General features: G+C 35.5%; 2 pseudogenes; one reads left to right on the top strand and one right to left on the bottom strand.

The window, feature by feature from the left end:
* The window catches only part of LOC122749296, a 113,777-nt pseudogene extending 100,486 nt beyond the window's left edge, over window positions 1-13,291 (bottom strand).
* Window positions 13,292-13,565: 274 nt separating this feature from the next.
* LOC122749290 lies at window positions 13,566-15,704 on the top strand (annotated as a pseudogene).
* The last annotated feature ends 900 nt before the right edge of the window (window positions 15,705-16,604 follow it).

Genomic DNA, 16,604 nt, shown 5'->3' with positions numbered 1-16,604 from the left:
ATGGAGCTTTTATTTTTAAAATTAATTTATTTTTTGTTGTTTTGCAGGGTAATGGGGGTTAAGTGACTTGCCCAGAGTCACACAGCTAGTGTCAAGTGTCTGAGGTTGGATTTGAACTCAGGTACTCCTGAATCCCGGGCCGGTGCTTTATCCACTGTGCCACCTAGCTGCCCAAGATGGAGCTTTTAAATAGTTCTACAGTGATTTTCTCTGTTATAAACCTCATCTCCTTTTAGGATTTTTCCCCTCTGTTTTTCCAAGTAAATCTTAGTCATGATCCATTCCTTAATTTCAAATCAATCCCGTCTTTCCTTCCTTCCTTCCTTCCTTCCTTCCTTCCTTCCTTCCTTCCTTCCTTCCTTCCTTCCTTCCTTCCTTCCTTCCTTCCTTCCTTCCCCTTCCTTCCTTTCTTTCTTTTTCTCTATTCTTGATATGTCTATAACATTTCTTCAACATAAAATGCAGTGATGGAATTGTGCCTCACTACTTTAAGTTTAGAGACTTAGAGATACTGATTAGATTCCTAAGTTGTCAGATTGAATTAATATATGAATATGAGTTATATTAGTTCACTGGACAAATCAAAGAAAAACAAACATCACTTACTAGTTTGGAAGTTGGATTTTCAATTTTGGTTGTCTGCTTGTTTTTGGTCCTAGCTGGTATTTTATGTACTCTATTTCTTAAGCTTTGTTCTACACATACCTTGTGCTCTTACATGATATTGAGATCACATTTTATCAATGTTTAAGGATCATTGACTCCTGGGTTGTTTGATCTATATTATAGGTTCCATATATTGATGCCTTTTCTCTGGAATGAGATATCAAAGCATTCCTTCATGATATTGCCAAATTTCTTTCCTTTGATCTCTTGAGATTTTTCTACCCACAGAGCAAAAACAGAAATGAAAAATAATGAAAGACAAAAATGGATAAGCTGAATCAATTTCATCATGAAAAGTTATGAGAAGATAAATATGTGGATCTCTACATGCTTTTTATTTTCAAATAATGTTAATCAATTATTGCAATTCATGTGGCTGTAGATTTAGAAAGAAGCATTAAATATGTGTACCTGAAATCCACATAATACTTTGATGAAACTGAAAGTTGAACAAACATTTTTTTCAACCTTTAAGAAGTATTATCTTAGATGGCCAGAGTTAATGTAATAAATATAGTACAAATTAGTTTGGGTTTGAATAAATTCTGTACTCAGGTAGAAGCTATTTGATATTTTTCTCAAAAACAAAAATTGCTTTTTGTTTTGAAGTTTATATCATTTATAACAACAATAAAAAAGAAATTGTAAGGTTTTAAGCTTAAAAAGTAAATAGGTCACCACAGGTAGGGGCACATGTTTCTATTCTCTCCTATTAGGATGCTGAGATCCATATATCTGAGCTATAGTAGGGCTAAAAATCAAATGTACCCAATAAATCTACTTCCAATGTGGTTAGTACTATGGAAGAGAGAAATGTTTGAGAATAACACCAGACTCCCTAAAGAGAGAAGGATGAGCTCAATTTGGAAAACAGAATATGTTAAAGCTCTCATGACTATCAGTGGTGGAGTAACTTGGGAGATGTTTATTTCTTTTTCCAGTATTGTCCAATTCTTCATGATCCCATTTGAGGATTTCTTGGCAAAGATACTGGAGTGGTTTGCCATTTCCTTTTCCAGTTCATTTTACAAAAATGAAAAAGGTTACATGACTCACTCAAGGTCACATGGCTAGTAAATGTCTGGGGATAAATTTGAATTCTGAAAGATGAGTCTTTTTGACTCCAAGCCTAGTGCTCCAGCCACTGTACCACCTATCTGCCTGTCTTAAAAGGTGTGTGTGGGTAGGGGGGGGCACAGTATACCTTTTATCTATATCATGCTAATTTTGTTATATATAATTTACAGAAATAATTTTATATTGCTTAAAATATTTTTCAGCCATATCAAAACCCATTTTTAAATGATTATCTCAAATACAATAATTGAAGAAAATACTTGTAAAATAATTAGGAGCAAACTATCTCCATTTCAGATATTTAATCATGGGTTTGGAAGCAATCATGGCCTCAGACACTTGATACTTACTAGCTGTGTGACCCTGGGCAAGTCACTTAACTCTCATTGCCGTACAAATTAAAAGTAAATGTTCAAGACATTAATAGATATTGAGGATTTAAACAAAGGTAAATAAGACATAGACCATGACCTCAAGAAGCTCTTTTATTTACTCTTTTGTGGCAGAGAACATATAATAAATATGCCAGGAAGATGATATAATATGAAAGAGGAAAGAATTACAATTCATATTTTCTAGGAAAGTAGGAGGGAAAGAATATTTTCTGGGTAAGAGAGGAAAGTAATGATCAAGGATTGGTTTATGTATGAAATCGTACCTGTATTGAGAACATAAGGCAGAGAAATACTTCATCAATAGAGACGGGAGATGACAAGAAGAGGTGACGGGAAAAAATAGTTATCCAATTTAGCTGACATAAAGAATGAATAACAGATTAAAATTAATCCTGGAAAGATAAGGAGCCTTATGGTAGAATGCCATTCATGCCTCAATGAAGTTTTGCCATTTTTTTTCATTGGAGTAACAGGGATTTGAAAGTTTTTGAACAGAGAATTAATATGGCCAGAGCACTGTGGAAAGATGATTTTCTCTGTGATATAGGTAACAAAATTTCCATATATGCAGATGTATATGGTGGCAGAAGACAGATTCCTGTGGAATATATTGTGAATGTATAATTGGCAGGACTTGGAAGCCTAATAGTTATGTACATGAAGGGCATATGAGGAAGAACCAAAGATTTTCCAAGACCAAGGTTTTGTTATGAGGGAAAAGATGAGATCATTCAAAGAAAAAGTACATTTGGAAGAGGGACCAGTTTAGAACAGGAGAATGTGAGTTCGTTTTAAAGCATTTTGGGTTTGAGGTATGCAGGATATATGGAAAAAAGGAGATCTGGAAGTCATATGCATAGATGTAATTGAATGAAACATATAGTATAACAAAGGAAAATAACAAAATCCTCATAATAAAAATTGTCTTACAGAAAAGGGAAAAATAAATCTAAGATATGAGCTAGAAAAGAAGGGTTCTAGCATGTAGAATACAGATGATGTGTAAAATTAAAATAAGAAGACCAAAATAAATAGATAAATAACATCCATAAGACACTTTAATGCAGATAAACAATTTCACTTGGATCAGTACATGAAAATGTGGCATATAAAATCATAAAATTTCAAAAAGACAGTGGTAACACTCAATGGCTTTTATTAATTCCTGGAATATCTAAAGAATAAAGAGAGTAGAACTGTCTTAATGAGAAATAAAATAGCATGTGGCATAAAAAAACCTAAATTTTAAAGTGAATCTATTAGCAAAAGATTTCTTGAACTCTAAACATGGGGGTAATATAACTGGAGAATAGAACTGAAGAAGAAATTCTGAAAGCTATTTTTATTCCCCCAGGAAAAAAGAAAAAGATCAAAATAATATGGATGTGAAATTACAAGAAATTATGTAAGAAAACCTGGAAAATGGGAGAGGTAAAATGATAGAAGATTATGGCCAGAGAGGAAAATTTCAGAGCCAAATAAGTTAACAAAAAATAGTCCTAGTTATTCTTTCTATTTTTCTTCCACATACTCATACACTAATATTAATAATCCATTTTTAGTTATAATTTGATTAGTAATTTTGGAATTTTAATTTTCTTATTAGTTATACAATATTTTTTTCTTAAACAATTGGGGTTAAGTGACTTGCCCAGGGTCACACAGCTAGTAAGTGTCAAGTGGCTGAAACCGGATTTGAACTCAGATCCTCCTGACTCTAGGGCCGGTGCTCTATCCACTGCACTACCTAGCTGGCCCAGTTATACAATATTTATTCCCATATGAATCTATAATTTAGAATAAATTCATTGTAATAAATGAATTATTTCAAAGGAACAAGTATGTTGCATCTACAAAAGAAGTTGGACTCTGATTTCAACTATTTCTGATAAATAAAAGTATTCATTTGATTGGTAGATGTTAATCTGGAAGTGGTTTGCCATTTCTTTCTTTTTTTTTTTTTTTTTGGTGAGGCAATTGGGGTTAAGTGACTTGCCTAGGGTGACACACCTAGTAAGTGTTAAGGGTCGGAGGCTGGATTTGAACTCAGGTCCTCCTGACTCCAGGGCTGGTGCTCTATCCACTGTGCCACCTACCTGCCCCTGTGGTTTGCCATTTCATTCAACTTATTTCACAGTTGAAGAAACTGAGACCAACAGGGTTAAGTGACTAGTGCATGTTTACACATTTAGTAAGGGTCTAAGGCCAGATTTATACTCGGGTCTCCTTAACTCCAAGCCAAGTGAGCTATTCTAATTTTTTCTTTTTTTTTGACTATGTAACAGAGGCCATTCTTTGCCTAATTTCTTACCTAGCCTTAATCACTGAATGGACATTGCCTCAGACAAACTGAGACCTGGGAAAGACCCTAGCCTAAATAAAGACAAGGATTCCCACTGCTTCTATAGATGGTCATTTCCAGTCATCCTAATCTAGATTTTGCCAGTTGTCCCAGATGGTTCTGGAGTTTAGAGTGAGACTGGTGACTTTGCACAGTCCTGCCTCAGTTACATCTAATTCACTACAAGTTATGGCATCACCCCTCACTGTCATAGTCTACTTCAACAAAGAAGAATGAACAATAACAAATGTTAGTCAGAGTCTTTCACACCCTCATGCTATCTGATACTGCCAGGTAGATGAGGAGGAGAGATTTAGGATAGAAATAAGAAGAATGATTAGTTAACTTTTGTTTCAACCTCTAATTATCAAAGGTACTTCTAGGTAATTTGTATATATTCTTATCTGGTATATTTATAATGAAGCAAAATTGAGAAGATGCCTTACTCCCAATTGCAAAGGTTGGTCCCCATTGACAGAGATTGGTACAGGGAAAAGGAATGGGTTGCACATAGCCAGTATATACCACAAGTCTGGGATGAATAGTTTCAAGTTGGACTTTACATATACCAAGTATTATACCTGTAGTATGAGAAAAGGCTTAAAAGAAGAATGCCTATATCACATATAAATCTGTTTTAAAATAAAATTTCATAATTAGTTATTTATCCTTACTTAAATACAATTATGATCCATAGAGCAAAATTATATGTAAAGAATTCATTTATATTATTTTGAGTTTAAAAGATGTGGACACAAATGCAATTGTATATAGTTAGACACCAACTAAAATACAAGTTAATAAGACTATTGGTTTGTGTGTGTGTGTGTGTGTTTTATTGCATGCCAACAATCTATTGATTTTTGATACATTTTGTGCATCAAATATAAGTTAAGCAATTTTTTCAGTTACTAAATACTCCCAATTATCACATAACACTCATTATACTACCACCAACTGATATTCTAAAATTAAATTATTTTCCTCTCAAATTTATCCATATTGTCTATAGCTCAGCTGTCTATAATTCCTAACTGTGCTTAATTTGCTCAGCTATTCATATTATTTTCTTCTGAATTAATCAGAGACATGACTGGGTGTGGCTGAAATTTTAGTTACTTTAATGCCTAGTTAACACATTTTTTTGAGGGGAGGGGGGGCAGGGCAATGAGGGTTAAGTGACTTGCTCAGGGTCACACAGCTATTCAAGTGGCTGAGGCAGGATTTGAACTCAGGTCCTCCTGAATACAGGACAAGTGCTTTTATCTACTGTGCCACCTAGCTGTCCCCTAGTTAACACATTCGAAACTCATAACAAGTGAAAAAATCCTTTCACTATATAAACCGGTTTGGTGGTAGTTTTTTCATATACTTACCTCTCTTATGTAAATAAGAAAATAGGCCAAAGAGGATTGAAGTGATTTGCCCACGTTCTCACAGGAAGAATGAAGTTTAACTACAATTTTAAACCACCTGCTCTGCCTCTAAATCTAATGAACTGTGTACCATAAAATCAACATTTCAGTCTCCCTTGAGATAGGTTACTAAGATATTTGTGGATTCAAAAGTCACAATACATACTTTAGTTTTATTCCCAATTTTGTTTAGTCATTTTTCAGTCATTCTACATCTTCATGAGGTCATTTAAGGTTTTCTTGACACAGAAACTGAAGTGGTTTGCCATTTTCTTCACTTTATAATTATTTCACAAATGAGGAAAACTGAGGCAAACAGATTTGAATGACTGGTCTAGGATCAAAAAGCTAGTAAGTGTTTGAGGCCAGGTTTGAATTCAGGAAGATGGAACTTCTTGACTTCAGGACTGGAATTCTATCAACTGTGCCACTTAGCTGTCCTTATCATATGAATATATTTATTTAAAATGTAGGAAAGAATATCTCTAAACTTCTAAACCCTGATAACTAATATTTACTTTTTTTGATTCATGTATAGGGGATATCATGTGACCAAATAAAGCAGAAAACATTGCTTAGTATTATGATGATGTAGGCAAATTAAACAGACTTTCAAAACATAAGAAATTCTTACATTATTTTTACTAATTGACGAAATGTTCTTCAGACAAGATAAGTACATGGGGAGAATGAGCATTGGGTTAAATTCAATCCCATAGGCATCTGCTAATAAGAATATTACAAACAATAGTTTGTTATAAGTGATGTGTGCATCATATATTAATGACTATGGAGAAAGGAGATCAGATGAGGAGATTGGTAGAAAAAATGCAAATCTTTTATGGAGTTATGATATTCTATTGATGGGGAATTTAAAACATCTAGCCTTCTTCCCGCGCTCATGTGCTTCCAATGGCTGATCATTTCTTGGCTTCCTTAATGATAATTTCCTCCTTTAAGAGGATAGGATAAATAAATGTCGGGACCAGAACATGATTCTCAAAATGGAAGAACTGGTTGTTGAAGTGGAAATGATGAGAACCTTGAAGGAGATGATTGATTCATTTTAGAGTTTGGAATGTTGAAAGGAAGGAAAGCTGGGCCTAGTTTGACATATTTAGAGAAAGTGAATTTCAAGGACAAAAGGGAAAATGAAAGGCATGGTCACATGACTTAAAATTTAACTCTCAAAAACACAGAGAAAACATTATGATAAGGATGAAAAGGGGAAGATATCTAAATGGAAAGGAGTACATTATCTAAAGAGAATGAAGTAGATGTGAAGGAAACTCATCAATCATTTCTTTCTTTTTTTTTTTAAAGAAACTAAAGGTAGTAGAAAAGCAAGAATGTGACTGACAGTACTTTAACACTAATATCTGGGCAATGAGAAAACAACTTGGATATACTTGTAAAATATGTTGCTGTATAACCTATATCTGACTGCTTACAGCCTTGAGTAGGGGGGAGGTAGAGGGGGATAAAATTTGGCACACAAATCTTCAAATAAAAATGTTTATTATTTTAAAAAAGAGAGAAATATATTCTTTGGTGGATAGAGTGCTGTGCTTGGAGTCAGGAAGACTCATCTTCCTTAATTCAAATCTGGCCTCAGACACTTACTAGCTGTATGACCCTGGGTATGTCACTTAACCCTGTTTTCCTTCGTTCCTTAACTATAAAAGGAGCTGGAGAAGGAAATGTCAAGTCACTCCAGTATCTATTCCAAGAAAACTTCAAATGGGGTCTCAAAGATTCAGACATGACCGAAATGGCTGAACAAAAAAGATAAGGTTGTGATGTTTAAAATCTAATGTAGGTTCTAACCTGCCCCCCCACCCCAGTTTTTTTTTTTTGGGGGGGTGGGAAACTGGCTAAGATTTACTGATAAATTCAGCATTAGTTTAGGCTTTTCAGGATTTACTAAGAGTAAAGACAACACATGGGATCCTGTAACAGCAGAAAACTCTATCTAATTTTTATCTATTTTCCTCTCTTTTTCTCTGTCTGCCTTTTCTCTGTCTCCCACCAAGCCAAAGTCCCAAATGACATGAGGGACCATCCTTTCCTAGAAGCCCATGTGAAGTTCTGCCACCAAGCTAATGGCCAAATGAAAAATAGACTGATACTCAGCAGCTTCTCCTAGAAGCTCTCTGTGAAATGGGAAACAGGGTTGTCCACACACAGAGCTCCAAGCTAATTGGCTGTTAGCTTTGATTGACATGACTACAGGTGGTTCTATAAATGGAACTTACAGACTCCAAGTAACATGAAGATGCTAAGTCACATGCTTTCTCCTCAGGGCAGAGCTCTGATTCTCACAAGGTAAAATTATTATTACTTTAGATGACATGGAGATTTGCTTAGAAAATCATAGATAATCAGAAAGATACTTTTTGAAACAATCAATTACTTCAGTAAAGACACAGGATACAAAATAAATCCAGAAAAATCACCAGCATTTGTTATATAACAACAAAATCCAAATGGTAGTTATAGAAAGGAAAATATATTCAAAATAAATACAATATTGACCAAAATAGTAACAATCAACTAAAACGTTTTTCAAATTACAAAGTTCTCATTAACTTGCATGAATTGTTGATGAGTGAGAAGAGCAGAACCAGAACATTGTACACAGTATCATCAACATTATGTGTTGATCAACTGTGATAGACTAGATTCTTCCCACCAATACAAGAAAGTTCTGAAGGACTCATGATGGAAAAGGCTCTCCAAATCCAGGAAAAAAAAAAAAAAGAACTGTGGAATATGAATGCTTATTGAACCATAAAATTTCTTTTGTTTTTGGTGTTGTTGTTTATCTTTTATGAGGTTGTTCATTTTTGCTTCTTCTCTTATAACATGACTAATGAAGAAATATGTTTAATGTTATTATATGTGTATATATATATATAACCTATATCAGATTACCTGCTGTCTTGGGGAGGGGACAGAGGGAGAAAAATTTGAAATTGGAAATCTTATAAAATATAAATCTTATAAAACCTAATGTTGAAAACTATCTCTACATGTAACTGGAAAATAATAAAATACTTTTATTAAAAAAAAATTCTCCTTAAAATTATAGAATAACTTCGATAGTTGGGGGACTGACGGTTCAGTGCTCAAAGCTTGGCAATACCAAAATACTAAAAATATAAAAACCACCAAAGATAATTTTTGTTTCTAATACTATAACAATCAAACTGTTAATAATTATATTTTGTAGAACTAGATAGAATAATAGGAAAATAGATTAAGGACAATAAAATTTCTAGACTACCAAAGAAATTATAATTTAAAAGGTAGGAAAAAAAGGACATTAGAATTCCAGACTTTGAAATATATTATAAAACAGCAGGCATTAAGTTATTTGGTATTGATTAAAGAATATTGAAGTAAATAAGTGAAACTAATATAGACCATTGAGAAAAAGAAACAGTAGAACTCAACAACACAGCATTGATTAAATCATAAAACATATATTAGTTAGGAAGAAATTTCACATTTGATAAAAACTACTTGCAAAACTAGAAAGTACTCTAATAGAAAATTACCTTGACAAACATGATTCCATATTAAAGAATAATTTCAAAATGGACATATGTTTGTGTATATAGCATTTTAGATCATGCTGTTAAAATTATAATACATGCAGATCATATGTCTTTCCACAATTATGGGCAAGAAATATTTTCTTAGCTAAACAAAACTAGAGACAATTATAAAAAACTAATGGATACAAACAAAAATTGATGTATCTAGATTAAGAAGAGTAGTGGTTCAATTAAAAGAATTGTACATGGTTTATGCATATAAGTAATTTATGTATGTTTACTTATATGAAATAACTCTACAAATCAATAATTAGAGATAATAAGAGAAAAGCAAATTAAAAAGGCCTTGAAGTTTCATACCACAATGAGCAATTTTTCAAAGGTTATAATAGATGAAAATTTTTATTATTGTAGGGCTTTGGGAAGAAAAAGTCACTAGAGCATTATTTGTAAAGGTGTGACTCTATAGCTATTATTTAAAATAATTTGGAATCATATAAATACAGTAATGTCTAGGTCCTTTGTTCCAGAGATTTTACTACTAGGCTTATTCTCCAAGGAAACCATTGATAAAAGATAGCTACTTATGTATCAAGATAAAGCAGCACATATTGTGGCATTAAAAAAAAAACTGGAAAAGAAGTAGGCAACCATTTATCTATCTATCTATCTATCTATCTATCTATCTATCTATCTATCTATCTATCTATCTATCTATCTATCTATTTATTTGTTGGCAGGGCAATTGGGGTTAAGTGACTTGTCCAGGGTCACAGAGCTAGTTAAGTGATAAGTGTCTGAGGTCGCATTTGAACTCAGGTTCTTTTGGATCCAGGGCCAGTGTTCTATCCACTTCGCCACCTAGCTGCCAGAAGTGGGTATTCATTTAATGGGCAAATGGATAAAGAAATTTTTGTGAATAAGTATGATAGAATTTTACTATACTATACTATTAGAAATATGTATATGATATATATAGAAAAGCAAGGAAACATTAACATTTTATATTGCAAAATGAAGGTAGCAGAGTTAAAAAAAATAATGTATGCAATGTCTACAAGAATGTAAATGGATAATATAAGTATGCAAAAGTGAATGATGGAAATTTACAAACAGATGCTTAACTTAAAAGATGAGAAATGAGAATCCACTACCAATTCACTGCTTTGCAGGTTAGGATACCCATGGGTGTGGGCTCATGGGCATATATTTCATATATTCAGACTTATTGATTAATGACAGGTTTGTTGATTTCATCATCATCATCCTCATCTTCTTCTTCTCCTCCTCCTCCTTCTCACTCTTCCACTTAAAGTATATTATATGTTATATGGGATAGCTCCCTGTAGGGGAGAAAAGGAAAAAATAATTTAAGAAATTCTGGTAATATAAAAATATATTAATTAAATTTATTTTTATAAAGGCAAAATTATCACGAATGCTAACTCTCGATATGCACAGGTAATCACATTCCAACTCATCTTCTCCAAAATATTGTCCTCTCTTTCATATTCATTTTCTCACTTATCTTCAGTCTCTATCTCCTGGCTACTTCCCTATACTCTAAAATATACCTATGTCTCCAACTTCAAAAATATTCTCTCAGGAGATAGCTATCTAACATACCTATCATTCCATATGTCTCTTCCATTTTGTGGCTAAACTCTTGGACAATGCCATCTGCAATAGGTATTTTCAATTCCTTTCCTCCCACACTCTTCATAATTCTCCACACTGTGTCCTCTGACTTTATCATTAAACCAAACCTTTTTCTCTCCAAAGTCACTAGTGATTTTAGAATTACCAAAACTAAATCATCCTTCTTTATCTGTTTTTAGTCCTTGACACTATACATAAACCTCTTCTCCTTAATATTTATTTCTTTGTAGGTTTTCAGGGCCCTACTCTCTCTTGGTTCCCCTCCTATTAATCTGAGTGAATTTTCCCATTCTACATTGCTGGATATTCATCCAAGTTATGTCTCCTAAAAGTTTGTGACTCCCAATGTTATGTCCTGTATTCTTTTCCCTTCTCCCTCCCATCAGCATTAATAAGTTCCATAATAATTTCTATGCTGATGATTTTCAAATCTACTTTTCTGCTCACTGCTTTGTTGACTTCCAGATAGCTGCTTAATGGACATTTTAAATTGGATGTCCTGTAGAGACCTCACATCCAGAATTTCCAAAACCTAACTCACTAACTTCCCCAGACACCCCCCACCCCCGACAAAACAACAACAACAACAACAACAACAACAACAACAACAACAACACCCTTTCTTTCCCTTACTACTATTGAAGGTGCCATAATTTTCCCAGTTACCCAGTCTTGAAACTTAGGGGTTGTTCTTGATTCCTCACTTTTTCACTTCCCCCATATCCAATATATTGCCAAAACTTGTTGATTTTACTCTTGTCACATCTTTTGCATATGTCTCCTTTTTGTTTCTAACATTGCTACCACTCTTGTAATATTTCCACTTATTCCATCACTTTATTATTATAATTACCTAGTAGTTAGGCTCCCTACTACAAGTCAATTTTTTTCCTAATCCAGTCTATTTTCCACTTAGCTATCAAAGTGATGTTCCTAAAATGAAGTTACATTACTGCTCCCCCCATTCAATAATCTCCACTGGCTCCTGATCACATGTAATATTAAATATAAAATTCTCAGTTTGGTGTTCATAGATATTTTTAACTGCTTCTCTAATAGTCTTCATATACCTTCCACAACCCCTCAAAATGTATACCAGGTAAAGTAAGAAGTTTCTTGATTCCAGAGAACTGATGGTAAAACATATTCATTTACTGACAGAGAGGTGATAGATGTATTAAAAATGAAATAAAATATTTTTTAAAATGTAGCTTCTGAATGTATTTGCCATCCTTGCCCCTTCATATTTTTACAAGGTGTTTACATTTCTTTTCTATTTTTTTCCAATAAGCTGAGAGGTGAGAGCAAGAAAAATATAATTCTATTAATTTTAAAACAATTTAAACATTTCTAAAAATACAGAAATGGGAGGTACTCCAGATGTGAAATGTTGCATAGCCTTTCAGATGAAATCACTACATTATATTTTTACTTAAGTTATTATTTTACTTTGTTAAAAAGACTGTTCATGTAATGGTGATGATCTGTTTAAAATTTGAAACGTTAAAACTCTTAAAGAATACCCCTATGAACTATTAAATGGAAGAAACTTAGGCCCCCCAAAAGGGGCATCTGGAATGAACTAGAGTCCAATCACAGTTTACAAAGATTATAAATGTATTTTACTTCCTGAGAATAAGCTTGCAAGATGGAATAATGTCTGTTCTGACATGTTCAAGGCCAATTTGGAAAGACTGAGATATCTATATGTTTCAAACAAAAATAAGCAAGGAATTTGGGGAGAAAGACTGGGATGTCAGTCCCTCTTCCCAAAGAAGGGGAGATTTAGGAGAGGAAGTAAGGAATTCCAGGTCTCAGATGTGGCCCTCTTATACACAAAACAACCTGACAGTTCAAGGTGTGAGCACAAACAATAAGATAAGGAGATGTAAAATAGGCTCTTCCTTGAGCCCCATAACCAACAATTAGGAGGATCTCTGAAATAAGCATATCTCTTGAAGGTCTATAAATAATCAAATGGCTCAGGGTCTACATCACAGCTGGTATGAGCTTAATTTGCTTCAGAGTTGTGGATTTTCTGCATGTCCAACTAGGTTTACTCTCAGTCACCTCAAAGGATTATTGGTATGGCAAGCCAAGTCCTCATACAGTTCTTTTGGTTACCTGGATAATTGGTTGTGAGGGTGGGGTGGTGACCAAGCAAATCAAGGTATCCATTTTCGCAACACGAAATATATCAAAGTATCTTTTAAAAAAATGAAGTGGCCAGTTAAAATGTTCCCCAACCTTAGCAAACCACAGGGTATGGTACAGTCAGGATAGTGAAGGATGGAATCAGGAAAGATGTTTAAAAACAAAAATGGGTCTTATTTAAACCCAGATTGAAAACTAGGTTGTAATTGCTTAGTTAATTGCTGTATTTTAATTTCAAAGAGGACCAAAATGACAGAATCAATTTACAGTGTGTCCAACTGTGGCTGAGAAGACCAGTATGAGCTGGAAATGCTCTACCACAGGTAAAGCACAAATATTCCTTGTGAATATTTGGGAAGGATTCTTTAAATTTGCACATCTCATGGTTCAAGTTACTTCAATTCTGCTTTGATTATAAAGCACAACATGTTTTCTGATGAGAGCACTTCATTCTGGGTAGTCCTGTGCCAGTGTCTCCCATGTCTCACAATTGAGTCCAAAGCCCTTCAGAGAGACATTCGAGATATCCTTATATCAATTTTTCTTGCCTTGTTTGAGTTCTCCATAAATAGTTTTTTAGGCAAATGTATGTTTGGCATTTAAACAATGTGGCTAGTCTATTACAGTTGTGTTCTCTGCAGTAGAGTTTGAATGCTTAGCAGTTTAATTTGAGAAAGGATGTCACTGTCTGATATCTTATCCTGCCAGGTGATCTTCAAAATCTTGCTAAGACAACTCAAACGGAAGCGATTCATTTTCCTGGCATGGCATTGGTATATTGTCTAGGTTTCCCAAGCATATACGAATGAGATCAGCACAATCTCTCTGTAGACCTTCAATAAGGTAGTCTCATTTTAGTGAGGTTGATCCTATAATTATTAGCCCTATATTACAGATTGAAAAATAAATCTAAAAGAGATTGAATAAATTTATGTGCATGTCTACCCAGAGGTAAGCTAAGGACAAGAACTCTTTTATTTTTGTCATTTTATCTCCAGTGCCCAGGGATGCCCAGTGTACAGTACATAAATGTCGGTACTTAATAGATGCTAGTTGATTAGTGATTTGTCCTTAAACACATAGATAGTGAAATGTCATAGGTAGCATTTCTACTAAGCTCTCCCAATATAATCCTCTAGACAACTTTAAAAAGCATGTCAAACTGAATTCTGAATTCAAAACCCTGGCAGCTATAACTCAAACCTGAGAGGAGAGTAAGTGACCTGTTACACTTGGTCTATTTTCCTAGTATTCTGAAGATATCCTGAACTTGATGACTGGAGGTTCTTGGTGTTTCAACAGCTTCAGACTTCAACGACCTCACTCCTCCCTGACTTGGTGAGGTGGGGGTTATGAAGAGAGGGCACCGTTATTCAGAAGTATATGTGTGGCCCAATGCTTCCAACCATTAAAAGGCAGCCCTGGGAATAAGGCAAGGATTCTGATTCTGCCACCTCCACCTCCAACTTTTAAACAGACAAACACTGAAACAAGCAGGCAAGCACCAATCCAACCAGGCAAGCATGGCACCATCCAAACTGAGTAGGAATGAACAGCAGGGCTGATGTACCCTATTACAGGACATCTGAAAAAGGATTCTACTAAAACAGGGAGTTGTATGAATGATCAGAGTGGTCCAGTCCTTGAGAAACCTAAAGGAGGAATCGTGACCTAGGTTCTGCAGTAAATGCCCTGAAACCTAAGGAAGGTCTCTTCTAAGGAGTCACAAAACTCAGACCTGTTGGAACAACAGACATTTCAGAGAACCTAACTTGCAAAACAGTTTTACAGGTCTCTGGTTCCTGAGCCACTGCCTTGAGGTCCCCAATGTCCACAGGCAATAGCTGCTCTCTCCAAGATGATTCAAACAGTTTCTTGGCACCGCCCACCCAGCTGCCACCAGTTAAGAGACCCTCTTTACCGGATTTATCCTGGCCCAATCCCACCAGCAGTAAGGGCATGAAAAATAGTTCTGCTCTGCCCTTCCTCTCCCGCCACCCCCTGGGCAGTGTGCTAATGCACCCTCTGAACCTTTGCCTATGCACAGCAACAAGGCCCCAGCGTACAACCGAGAAGCCTTTGCCACCAAGCCCTGGAATGAGGACTCCCCCTGGACAAGATGGGATTCTTCCTCCTCCTCAAATTAAGCCACCTGCTTCCCCTGTGAACATTTGGATAGGACCAAATGGCCATAACCAGTCTTGGGCTCTCTCCACCACCTTACTCATCAGTCTCCTAGTGTGCCCTAATGGACCCAACTAATGATTCAGCCCCTGAACTGCCACAGAGACACAATTCTTTACATAATAAGAAACTAGGCCCTCTTGGAGGCCTGACACCTCCTCGACCTACCTCATTCTCACCTTCTTTACAGAACAGTAGACCTGCCTGAGAACCGCCCAGTGGAGAACAACTCCTCCACCTCCACCACCCTTAATTGGAAATGGTGCCTAGGATGCTTCACCTCTGCTTCTGCCTCTACTATACTGAATGCAGGGCTCTACAGAACCCCTGAGCAGAGGAAAACCCCACCTCCACCTTCAAGGACTTCAGCTGGGGCCCCTCCACCCACTCCAGCACCCCCTTAGGAATGGCCACAGAGATTCCATTGAGACTGTCTAATCTTTCCTGGATGAATTTGAGTCCAGGTATTCCTAACACTCAATAGAAGACTGCCCTGCTGCAGAAAAATGTAAACACTTTCAGAGAATTAACCCCATCAAAACAAATTGAGCCACCTGTGTGGCTCCACCTCTACTACCTGTCCTTAGATAAAGATCAGGTGGGTCTTATCGCTTAGAGAAAGGATAGACATCCTCCAATTCTCAAATGTTCCTTACTGCTTCCCCAAAACCTCCATGAGAACTCACATTATCTTCTTCCAGTGAAACCTTCCCAGGTCATCTTCGTACGTGCATCTCTTCACTACACTTGAATGGATTTTCTTATTTTCTGCAGTAAATTCCCCATTCATCCACTTCTTTTTCTCTAGTGAACCCTGCTAGCTATGTGAAGAAATAGCTTCTGTCTCCTGTTCTCTCTTTGAAGAGAGGTGCCTTGTGATGTTTGCCTTATTCAGATGGATGAGGACAGTATCCTTCTTGTTTCCACAGCAAATATTTCTCCTTCCTCTCACCCCACCAAGTGAAATGAACATATATGAAGCTTGGCATGGTCATAAGCACCTTTGTTCTTTGGGGAGAGTGATATCTTTACTAAATTGGGGGGGGAGTATATAGAAATGTTATCTGCCTCAAAGGTTACAGTTGCAGAGTAGGACACAAAAGGGGTCAGTTTTCCTTCTCAGGGTGTCTTTTCCTTTCATTTTTTCACACAG

Source organism: Dromiciops gliroides, chromosome 1 (genome assembly GCF_019393635.1).
Source record: "Dromiciops gliroides isolate mDroGli1 chromosome 1, mDroGli1.pri, whole genome shotgun sequence".
Lineage (NCBI taxonomy): Eukaryota > Metazoa > Chordata > Mammalia > Microbiotheria > Microbiotheriidae > Dromiciops > Dromiciops gliroides.
Note: the sequence above shows the minus strand (reverse complement) of the source record. Positions and strands in the feature narration are given on the sequence as shown.